General features: G+C 42.8%; 1 long non-coding RNA gene across 2 annotated transcripts in view; it reads left to right on the top strand.

Annotated features, from left to right (window-relative positions):
* LOC139015546 (uncharacterized) overlaps positions 1-12,421 on the top strand; it is a 109,673-nt gene that overhangs the window by 73,274 nt on the left and 23,978 nt on the right. The gene's annotated exons all lie outside the window — the stretch shown is intronic.

Below are 12,421 nucleotides of genomic sequence, written 5' to 3'. Positions count from 1 at the left end.
TGAAGCCTCTCTGAGGGGAATAACAGGTTGAAGCAAGCATTCAGCATCTTAGATGAGCACATGGATGTGGATTATAACAGGGACCTTAGAGAGTGACTGGCTCCACCTTACTATTTCCTATGTGAGAAGATGAGGCCAAGAAAGAGAAGCAATATGTTCAGGATTGCATGACACAAGAGTGATTGGAGTCATGACTAGGACCTCAGTCAGTGTTGCCATCCTCACCCCAGTTCTGGGCCAGGACACTCTAGAGGAGCGTGAGGACACTGCCCTAAGAGTCAGAGTGGAGCTCTATTAGGGCTCACCACCATCAGAGTTCATTATTTAAAATAATTGTCATTGCCTAAAATTATTTGTTCCCTAAAATGTGTTATTTGTTATAAGCTTTGTTTCTAACATAAACTTCTTTTTTATAAAACATGGCTTAATGTTTAGATTTTTATACATAGTTCTAAACTGTTAAAAACACTGTAGAATCAGTGAAAATGGGAAAGCAGCAAAGTTTCTTTTCAAAAATTGATTGAATTAGTTGTGTTCTTGCTAAAGGGAAAACAAATGTTATAGTTCCAAGGCTGAATTTGCTCATTTATTCCAACGAATAATATTCTAAAAAAGAAAAGAAGCTGCCCAGAACTGGTTGCGGTCAGAAGTGAGGCCTTGGCATAACAGTAAGTTTAAAATAAAAAAGTGATATTCCTGGAGACAATGCCATACCTTCCACTCATTTAAAGCCAGAATGATATGACTAATTAGAAAAGGTATGGGGACTAAAACACAGCCCAATGTGACCACTGAACCAGTGTTGCAGATAGCGTGCTGTCAGGGGAAAGACTGCCTGAAAGAGTACAATTTCTTGTAAACATCTCAAGTTGAATTGTGACCCTGATGAGATCTCTATATGTACCCATGTTTTATGAGTACAATGATACTTTATTTTATCCCCCCCCTCAAAACATTTGAATAAGTTTGGACAGAGCAGCTGAATTTATTTATTTTGGGTAAAGACAAGGAATCTCACGTAATGATATTTTGAGTTTTGAATGATCTATGTCTCTCTTTTCCCTCTGTTCAGCTTCAAGTACTATTTTTCATGTGGGTGACTTCTAGATCCATATTCCTTTTGTGGGCACCCCCAGTTGGATATCCATATTCACTTCCTTATCCTATAGTAATATAAAAGTTGACATCATAACCTTTCTTAGGCTGAGTTCTCCAGAACGCAGAGCCTGGGATTGTGACTTATGTGTTGTTTTAGTCAGGTTATCCAGAGAAATAGAATCAACAGAAAGTGTATTTATACAGAAAGAGATTTATTTTAGGGAATTGGTTCATGCCATTATGGAGACTGGAAAGTCCAAAATCTGCCAGTTACTTCCATTTTCTCCTCTTTCAGTTGTCTCATATATGTATTCCTTCTCTCCAACCCTAATGTTGTCATCACTGCCTAACAAATCCTCACCATTTCTTCTCTAGGTTCTTGAAATAATATTTTAACTGGTCTCCCTACCTCCAACCTTGGACACCTTCCAGAGCTATCTCTCTAAAATGCATGTCTGACTATGGAATGTCCCTTGCTTATAAAAACCCTCAGCAGCTCTGAAATTTGAAGACTAGATTTCCTCTAACTCCTCAGATTGGCATACAAGGCCCTTTATAATTTGACCCCATCTACCTCTTACTTCATCTCTTTCAACACTGTTCCCCAGATGCTCTGCTCCTCTAGGGGAGGATCCTTAGAGGCTACTCAGGGCAACATGCTCTGTCATGCTTGATGCCTTTGTCCATGCTACACGCTGTGGCTGGAATGTTCTCTCTCCTCCCTACGCCTCCATCCACAGTCCAAGTTTACCTGGTAAACATGTACTCCTCTTTCAAGACGTGGCTCAGGTATTACCTTTCCTATGAAATTTTCCTGAGCCTTCCAGATATAGAATAGACTAACTTTGATGTCATTCCTACATTTTTACAGACATCCTTCAATAGACCCACATTATATTGAATTGTACTCACTATGAGCATATCTGTCTTTCTGAAGCAAACAGTAGTTGCCTTGACAGCAGGGGTCTTATTCTGACCATCTCTTTGCACCCACATCATGTAATGCTCAGCATGACACAAAATAGATGCTCAATAAGAGAGTTGCAGGTGAGTTGCTGAGGCTCAGAAGGGGCTATGCTAGACTGCTGGTGGAAGGACTTCCTACCTACCTGAGACAATGAAGCAAGAGGCTGGGGGATGATCACATTACATTCTCTGGCAAAGGGAAAGAACAGGTGAGGGCCTTGTGCATCTGGATAATGTTAGGGACAGGCCTGGCTCAGAGAAGAGGGGATATATTTGCCCCTGTGGAGCCCCCTTCCTTAACGTCTGAGTCTTAAGAAGCCAAGGGCAGCTTAAGCAGAAGCTGAGTTCTTAAGGTCTAGCCAGAGGAGGCTGCATTGGCATGTCTCCCGAAGAGCCAGAGCTTCTAGGTTCTGAGAATTTGTTCCCTAATCTCTGCTTACAGGACTCCCAGTGGCTGGAGTCTGCATGAAAGGGGCCTTTGTCTGATATGAGAATGGCTATGGGGCTAATCTCTCCTTGGAGGCATTTTCATTCACTTTAATGACTCTGCCTCCTGTCAGGCTTTTCTTCAGTGAGGGGGGTTTGTTAAAGAGATTTGAAGGAGGAATATGAGCTCCCAAATGTAGCGTTCCTCAGAGGGTGCTGTTCCAGGGAAAATAGTGTTCAGCCAAATGTATTAGGATGCTCTGGATATGGGGGAGAGGGCAGAGTGGAGAGCAGGGAGATTGTATATCTAATAAACACATGCATGTATGAATACTGCATGCACTTGTACCAAGCACGTCCACCAGCCTCTGTAACTTTCCCCGCCACACTCCTGTCGACAGTGGGGGAGGTGGAGCAGACAAGACAGAATGATGTCATCCCTAGGACACTGTCCTTTTTCTCCTTCTCTTTCTGTCCTCCAGTTTTGTATAAACACAGCTGTTTGTGAGGAATGCTGGCTTGGGAAAACATAAGCCATCCGCATGAATGACCTTTCTTCTCCACCACACACCCCTTCCTACTGAATGTGGGAGACTGGAATGCTTTCAGCCCAGCAGACCCATTGTCCTCATGTCTGCAATTCCAGGCCTTTCAGCTTGCTGGTTGGAGCCTGGGGTGACCGGGCTCAGGGACTGTGCAAAGCCCTGAAAGCCAGACAGAAGCTCTGGTTGCAGGTGACACCTGAGACCACCCGTGGAAGATTCCTAGAGGAATGTAAAGAGGAGAGGAGGGCTGCTGTCTTAGGCTGGGGGATGCAGGGTAGAGGTTGGGGGGTGGGGTGGATGCAGGCATTCACTGGTCTGTCAGCCTTGCCCACAAAGCTGCCAGCCTTTGGGAAGCCCAGGGGAACAAAGCAGCATTGGTGGGCTTTGGACCCGGGTTTAGGATGAGGCTATTGAAGAGGGGTGTTGGGGCAATATCACACTTGCCACAACAACCCATTTCCTCCTTCTGGTGCATTTAGTCACAAATTGAGACCCATAGCCTTTTATCCATTTAAGGAATAGAAATGGGGACAGCTAAAGGGAGGAATCAGGCCTGACCTCATGCTGTCCAGCTCCTTTTGAAATCCAGCAATACTGCGGCCCATGATAATTGATTGGTGGTGGTTTTCCATTTCCAAATGGTGACCTCTGGACTTTGTAGGTTAGGGTGGTTTTATTGAAGCTATTGAACTTGGCATTTGGGCTGAGAATATGCTCGCTTCCTGGCCCCCTGCCTCCATCTCAAGCCACAAAACTTTTCTAGTGCCCCACTCACCTGCATGGTTTTGTAGCCACAAGCTGTCAAGGAGAAGTAATGAGTGCTCCCTGTGCCTCCCAAGGCAAGGCCCAGGTGCCCTAGAATGTGGCCCAGAGCAGCCACTGGGGAATGAATGGGATTAAGTGCTAGAGAAATGGTGGCGGGTGGTGAGCCAGTGGTCTTCTTGAGTCACCTCTTGGGTTTTTATGGGGAGAAAGACAAGCTTTTACCCACTTTTCCATGTTAAGAAAGCATCTCAAAGGTATGATCTTAGAGCCACTGAGGCAACATTTAGCTCCTGGCTGCCTCTCTTGCTGGCAGTTTGTGAGGCAAATGGAGATCCACATCCTTCCACTCACTGGGCACCTACGGTGTGTTGATGTGTCAGGAGGGCTGCTAGAAGCTTTGCATCTGTTCCAGTTTTATCCTCACATCAACAACGTTATTAAACAGTGTTATTTTATAATTAGTGATAAAGAACATGAGCTAAATGTAGTTTAATAAACATTACCCAATGAGTTAGTGATGGAGCCAGGATTCACACCAGTTGCAATTTCAATGTCCAAACATTCCAGGAATTCAGAAGGAGACAGAATGGGTAGGAATGATCAGAATAAGCTGAAGGCAATTGCCCTTTCCATCTACCAGGTTTGTTGGTAGATGGAAAGGGCAATTGCCTTCAGGAGGTGATGTGAGGGATAAAAATAACATCCTTCACTTCTCCAGATAGTCCCCTTGCAGCCTGAAACCCAACATTACCAAGTCATTCCTTTGAGTTAAGCAAAACTCTGTTTTTGGAAGCAAATATTTCTGGGAGGGGAAGTCATGTGGCTATTAAAATGCTCTATTAAAAAATAAATACACCCTCATTTTCTCTTAAAATGTTTTAGTTTAAATTGTGATCCTTGTAAAGTAATCCTTAACAGAAAGTAATTTTATCAGAATAAATGTCTGGGAGGGGACCTCTTAAAGGAGTTGAGAAGTGTTAATCTTTGACATTTACTCTCATAAGCACATTTTAAGTAATTCCTAGAAACTGATAAAATCTGTTAGAAGAAAAGGATTTCTCTCTCTCTTTTTTTAAGTAGTAGAATATTTCACCATTCTGATTTGAAAAAAAGATAGACATGGGTGTTAACTTTCTGAGATACACCTTTAGAACTGCAATCACTTAGGATTCTGCTTCAAAGAAGGAAAAAGAAGGAATTTGAAAAATAGTTTGAAAGCTTAAAATATGATAAGATGAGATGATATTTGTTAAAGCACTTGGAAAAATCCTAGTGTTAAATGAATAGAAGCTATTATTATTTATTCTAGAGAGTACCTCCTCAGCAGAGGAAGAGTGAGAGGAATAATGTCCTAAGGCAGTATTTCCCAAGAGTTTTCTGTAGATTTCTATGTGTTAGGTTGTCAATAAGTGCTAGATGAATGCAGAGTTTCTGGTTAGATGCATTTGGAAAACACTGCGTTAGAAAGTTAAAACATGTTTTTATACTATGGTTGTTACCAGAACTTTCACTATATAATAACGTGTGGTAATTCTCCCAAGAGGGTAGACAGTATACTATAGAGGGTTTCCTAAACTTGTTTGACCAGTACAGAATTTTTTTTGTGGGTTGGGCATTTCATAAGACCAGTATTCTCTGGAACATAGTTTGAAAAACGCAGTCTAAAATTGTAGTCAATATGCAATATGACATGGCAGTCCACATGATATGAATTTAAATCCCAGCTTCACCACTTAAATGAGATGCGAGCTTGGGCAAGTTACCTAACTTCTCCATGCCTCAGTTTCTTCCATTTGTAAATGGGAGAAGTAACATTACTAATTTTCTCAATCATGAGGATTAAATGAAGAGTATCTGCCATGTAGTAAGAGCTCAATAAATATTAGTCACTGTTGTTACTGCTATTGACATCTTGTTCTGGTCCCTATGTGCATGCTGAGCTCTAGCAGAAAGGAAAAATGTCACCAGCATTTTTGCGTCTTTGTTGTTATCTTTCCTTAACGTAGAATGCCTTGCTCACCTCAATCTATGCCAGGCCCAAACAACAGGGAGATGTATCTCAATGCCACTTGCCCCATGAAAATGTCCTGGATTCTCCCAACTTTCCTTCTCTAAATCTCCAACATTCCTCTGGAGGTTTCTTAGACTTTGAATACTTGGCTTTATATTTGTGCAATTTATTTTTTCCTTGGAAAGGTGTCTTATTAATATTTGATTTCCTGGTACCTGGTATGGTACCTCTATCAACTATATCTCCACTAAAGTTTGGCTGAATCGTTAAATTAAATTTCATCACCCTCTACTTAGAGGCAAACACTCTGTAATGAGATTATCCTTAAATTCCTACCTGTACCGGCATCACCAGAATTTTATAAGTAGGCAAGGACTGGTGAAAATAGGCCTTGGGCTAAGCAAGGCATAGGGTAGGAGGGGAAACCGGGAAGAACAAAGAAGATTCACATGTACTATGATTGTAGGTGTTAGATTTCTTTTTCCTTAGATACTTTCCAATTAAATATATTCTATCCCATTTTACCTACTCATGTCCACTACATATCTGGATTTGTGTTTGGGTATTGTATGGTTAGGGGAAGTAGAAGAAAATGAGAGACAACTACTGCCTATAATTATAATTTTACTAGTACAACTGTAAGTCTCCATAGCTGTTACATCATTTCTTTTATTCATTCTACAAATATTGACTGAGAACCTGTGTATGCTGAGCACTGGTCTGAGCTGGGGACATAAGAATGAGTGAGTTAGGGAGAACCAAGATGGTGGCATAAGGTATACACCTGTACTTGCTGCCTCTCACAACCATACCAAAACTACAACTAAAAGACAAAACGGCTATCATCCAGAACCACGGGAAAGCTGGCTGAGTGGAAGTTCTACAACTAGAAGGAAAGAAAAAAGTGCATTGAGACTGGGTAGGAGGTGCGGAGGCATGGAAGAGCAGAGGTACGGAGGTGTGTGAAATGAGCTGGCAACTGTTTTTTTCAATTGGAAGGGAGATACAGGCTCCCGACTGCTCTTAACTCCAGTTTCTGGCGAGACTCTGGGGACCCAGACTCCTATGGGGAGAAACTGGACTTTCTGGCATCGGGTCAGAAAGCGAGGGTGGCTTTCTTGCAGAGGTACTTGCAGGGATCATTGTTACTGTGTAGGGGCACAGGACACAGGGAAGCGGAGACGCGGAGATGGCTGACTGGCAGCCATCACTGTTGGCTCTGCCCTGGTGATTCCCTGAGACCCTGCCCCACCCAATTTACAGCTGTGCACAACGGCTTTTGCATATGAATGGCCTGTCCTTTCTCAGCCTAACTCAGCCGTGGGCAAACTACGGCCCGGGGCGGATCCTGCCTGTTTGAAATGAATAAAACTAAAAAAAAAAAAAAGACTGTACCCTTTTATGTAATGATGTTTACTTTGAATTTATATTAGTTCACACAAACACTCCATCCATGCTTTTGTTCCGGCCCTCCGGTCCAGTTTAAGAACCCTTTGTGGCCCTCGAGTCAAAAAGTTTGCCCACCCCTGGCCTAACCTAACAAACTGCAGCTGGGTCAGAAAGCTCCAAATTTTCCAAACCCCAAACAAAGAGGAGAAATCTGCAGATCTCACTGTGGCTCCTGCTGGATGGCCTCAGGCAGTGGCTGACTTTGCATCTCCTGGAGATCCAGAAGCCAGTGTACCCAGTGGTCAGATACCAGATTTCAACTCCTCACATCCATAAGTGACACACTCAAGAGGCAGACTCAGTGAGCACCAAAGCCCCACTGAAGCAAGTCCTGCCCCATAAGGGTGTCTCCAGCACAGCAGTTCTTCCACTATAGACACAGTGGGTCCTCACAGCCCATTGGCCTGGAGGTTAATTCCTCACAGTGATACCAACAGCAGTCAAGGCTTAACTACAACAAGACTGTGCACCCAGCCCACAAAGGGGTGCACCAAGAGTGTCCACCTCAGGTGATTGGGGAGGCTGAGCCACTGGGCCCTATAGGACATCTATCACACAAAGCCACTCTATCAACACAGGGAAGCAGCCAAAATGCAGAGACAAAGAAACATGTCATGAATGAAAGAAAAGGAGGAAAGCAAACTACTGGATATAGAGTTTAAAACCACAGTTATAAGGTTACTCAAGAATCTTCTAGAAACCTCCGAGGAACTTAGTGAGACCTCTGAGAAACTTAGTGACACCTTCAAAGATCTTAATGAGAATGCCAAAAAAATGGAAAAGGACCAGTCAGAAATTAAGCATACACTGTCTGAAATAAAGAATCATATACAGAAATTCAACAGCAGACTAGAGGATCCCAAGAATCAAATCAAAGATTTGAAATACGAGGAAGCAAAAAACACCTAACTGGAAAAGCAAAAAGAAAAAAGAATACAAAAATATGAAGATAGTGCAAGGAGCCTCTGGGACAACTTCAAGCATACCAACATCCGAATTATGGGGGTGCCAGGAGAAGAGAGAGAGCAAGATATTGAAAACCTATTTGAAGAAATAATAACAGAAAACTTCCCCTACCTGGTGAAAGAAATAGACCTACAAGGCCAGGAAGCGCAGAGAGCCCCAAACAAAAGGAATCCGAAGAGGACCACACCAAGACACATCATAATTAAAATGCCAAGGGCAAAAGACAAAGAGAGACTATTAAAAGCAGCAAGAGAAAAACAGTTAGTTACCTATAAGGGAGTACCCATATGACTGTCAGCTGATTTCTCAACAGAAACTATACAGGCCAGAAGGGAGTGGCAAGAAATATTCAAAGTGATGAATAGCAAGAACCTACAACCAAGATTACTCTACCCAGCAAAGCTATCATTCAGAATTGAAGGTCAGATAAAGAGCTTCACAGACAAGAAAAAGCTAAAGGAGTTCATCACCACCAAACCAGGATTATATGAAATGCTGAAGGGTATTCTAGAAGAAGAAGAAGAAGAAGAAGAAGAAGAAGAAGGAAGAAGGAAGAAGGAAGAAGGAAGAAGGAAGAAGGAAGAAGGAAGAAAGAAGAAGGAAGAAGGAAGAAGGAAGAAGGAAGAAGGAAGAAGGAAGAAGGAAGAAGGAAGAAGGAAGAAGGAAGAAGGAAGAAGGAAGAAGGAAGAAGGAAGAAGGAAGAAGGAAGGAAGAAGGAAGAAGAAGAAGGAGAAGGAGAAGGAGAAGAAGAAGAAGAAGAAGAAGGAGAAGGAGAAGGAGAAGAAAAAGGTAGAGATAAAAAATATGAACAACAAAGTGACAACAAATACATATCTAACAACAAGTGAATCTAAAAATCAAGTCAATAAAAAAATCTGATGAACAGAATAAACTGGTGAATATAATAGAAGCAGGGGCATAGGAAGGGAGTGGACTGACAATTCTCATGGGGAAGGGGTGTGAGGGGTGTGGGAAGAGATTGGACAAAAATCTTATACCTATGGATGAGGACAGTGGCAGGGGGTAAGGGCATGGGGTGGGGTTGGAACCAGGTGCAGGGGAGATATGGGGGGAAAAAAGAGGAACATCTTTAATAATCTGAACAATAAAGATTTATAAAAAAAATATGGCAATGGAAGGAAACGACTTTTGGTGGTGAGCATGCAATACAGTACACAGATATTGAATTATATTGTACATTTGAAATTTATATAGTTGTTTTAAAAGTAAATAAATAAAATTCACTTGGAAAAAAAAGAATGAGTGAGTCAGATCTGATCTCTTGCCCTCATGAAATTGCAGTCCGATGGTGCTACAATCAAATAAATAAAATATGCTATCGCCAAACCCAGTACATAGTAGGCATTTAAGCAATGTTTATTTATTGATGACTAAATAAAAGAGTGAAGGCAATTATTGCTCTGGGCCAGTTTGCATCAGGCAGGGCTGCTGTATTGGGTCACTCAGGCCACACATCCTGTACTGTCCCAGGGACTTCATTCACAGAGATAAGATGTGAAGCTTGACCAAAACTGGGCAAGGTGTAGGACTTTTAGAAATTGTGTCTGATACATAAGTTGGTTCTGTTTCCAGATGGTTGAGAATATTCCTTCCTAATTATTCTGCCTTAGAATAGCACACATCTCTAAAATGTTTCATAGCTGCTGTCACTTCTTTCAGAGTTCTCACATCCCTTTGCATGTACTATGCACCACTGTTAGCACATTTGTCATCATTAGTATGTCTATCCCCTTTCTCTGGGCTTTGTAGGGCTCAGCCTGGTATCCCCTGGCCCTTGACACAGAGCCTGGCACATAGTAGGTACTCAGGATCTGATTGCTGGGTGATGAGAAAATGTCCTGTAAGATGTCTCTAAACAGAGGTCCAGAAATTGCCTCCCAACTCCTTCTGTGTCTGAAATCTGAACTCTATTAGCAGCCCTCTTCCCCCGACCTTGATCTGAACTTTAGTCTTATAAGCTGAAAAGAGAGAAAGGCGCAGAATGGGAAGAGGAGCAGACATTTTTCTTAGCCCCATGAACCATCGTTTCCCCCTTGCCCATGCATTCCAGGGTAGATCAGCAGCCAGGTGGAGCGGGCTGATGTCCACCTTGATCCCTAATGGGAGCAGAAAGATCTGGTGGGAACCTACATGCCCACAGGGTGTGTGCAGCAACTGCTGAGATCCAGTCTTAAGACCCACACAACTGCTTCAGGGTTGGAAGACCTGGTGGGAGGAAAGCACATGTGAAAGACAACCCCCAGAGCATCAGCAGAGACTTTGCAGGCAGGGATAATGTCTGAAGGCCTCGGCTATCTTTCCAACTGGGGAGACCTGTGGAAGGAGGCCCCACAAGTCACTGAGAAGGCTGAGACTGGAATAAAACATGGAGGGAAGACCAGGGTGGGAAGTCACCACCTTCTCATGCCTCCTGAGGCAGAGAGGTAGAGATAGAGATAGAGATAGAAAGAAGGAAATATTTCCATACTATCCAAATATGAAAATGAGACAAGTGATTATGCTGCATTTCTCACATTCCTTCATCTCTCTAATCTGATTTTGGTAGACCCTGAGAAACACATAGAGACTATAGAACAGTTGAGGACACTGAGGCCAGAGAGGCTACTTGGCTCAAGTCTTAAATTCCAGGAGTCTCATGAATTCCTTTCTAGGAAATGCTATAACCAATAATATGCATTCTGAAGTGACTGCAATGATTCTCTGTTCCAATCTCTCTGTTTTTCAGATAAAGTATCTGAATACTGTCATACCTTGTCCCAGGGAATAGAAAACTATTTGGGAGATGGAGTCTTGGGAGTCAAAGCAAAGTGATTACCTCCCACATCCCTGGTGAAGAGGAGAAGGCTTGTAAGGGCTCTCAGGTTCCATCATGACATTTTGTAGGATCTCTTATTCCCTACAATATTGCCTTCAGTGTTTACTGTAGGGACCACTGCCTGAAATGTTTAGTGATGGGGGAGGAAAGCAAGTGCCCAATACAGTGCCATTTGGTGTGTCCCTCCCACTCAAGGAGTCCCATTCTCTAAACCTGGCCTAGTCTGTACCTGGCAGATGTTCTTAGGGAAGAAGCAGAAGTGACTTTCTGTATTCCAGCACCATCTAGGGCCCTGGAATGGAATTTATAATGTTCCAAAGGTCCAAAGGACTGGCACAAAGTAAGGACTGGCACCTTCAGCCCATTCTGCAAGGTGTTGCCAAGCAGTGGGCTGAAGGCAGAGGGGTTATACACATCTACCTTAATGGATTTTCTTTTGTCACAGAGGCTCTAGTTATCCATAGAGCGAAACTGCACCTGTTCAGGAGGTGTTTTTAGCACCACTACTTGAAATCCCACCCCTTCCTGCTCTTGGTTGAGGGGGTCAGGGGACTAGAGAGAGGATGAGTAGAGAGAAATGGATGAGGTTTTGAAAAGGGCCAATGGATTTATTAGGTGGACTATGAAAGTTATCTCGACAAGAGTCATCAATCTTGTTTTACAGATGGAAAACTAGGACTAGAGAATATGTTGACCAAGTTCCTCAAAGGTTCTAAGAGGAGACATAGCAGTCAAATTTCAGTTCCTGGGGTTAGTTTTATAGATCCAAAGGATGTGGACAGCATGGAATGTGGTCTTTCCAGCAGCATGGCACATGAGACCCTGAGGTTCCAGGACAAAGAGGGGTGACACTAATCTAGCAACCTCAGTTAGGACAGACTATGATTTCAGGTACTTGTCTTCTTCTCTGTGTATTTTAATTGACCTTGTATATGGGCTAGTGTGTTTCTAACAGCAAGAGACAGGAAGAGACTCACACTTATTTAAGTGACAGACATTTAAAATCTTACATAGAATGTTTATACAATGGAATACTATGCAGCTGTAAAAAAGAAGGATCTCTTGCCCTAGCTGGTTTGGCTCAGTGGATAGACCATTGGCCTGCAGACTGAAGGGTCCCGGGGTCAATTCCAATCAAGGCCACATGCCCGGGTTGTGGGCTTGATCCCCAGTAGGGGGTGTGCAGAAGGCAGCCGATCAATGATTCCCTCTCATCATTGATGTTTCTGTCTCTCTCTCTCCCCTCTCCCTTCCTCTCTGAAATCAATAAAAATATGTTTTTTTTTAAAAAAGGATCTCTTTTTTCCCCCAAATCAATATAAGGCTTTTATTGTACATCTCTATAGTTTCATAAACAAG

This window comes from Myotis yumanensis, unplaced genomic scaffold (assembly GCF_028538775.1).
Source record: "Myotis yumanensis isolate MYYU_CA2020_CCGP unplaced genomic scaffold, mMyoYum1.0.hap1 SCAF_8, whole genome shotgun sequence".
NCBI classification, from domain to species: Eukaryota; Metazoa; Chordata; class Mammalia; order Chiroptera; family Vespertilionidae; genus Myotis; species Myotis yumanensis.
Note: the sequence above shows the minus strand (reverse complement) of the source record. Positions and strands in the feature narration are given on the sequence as shown.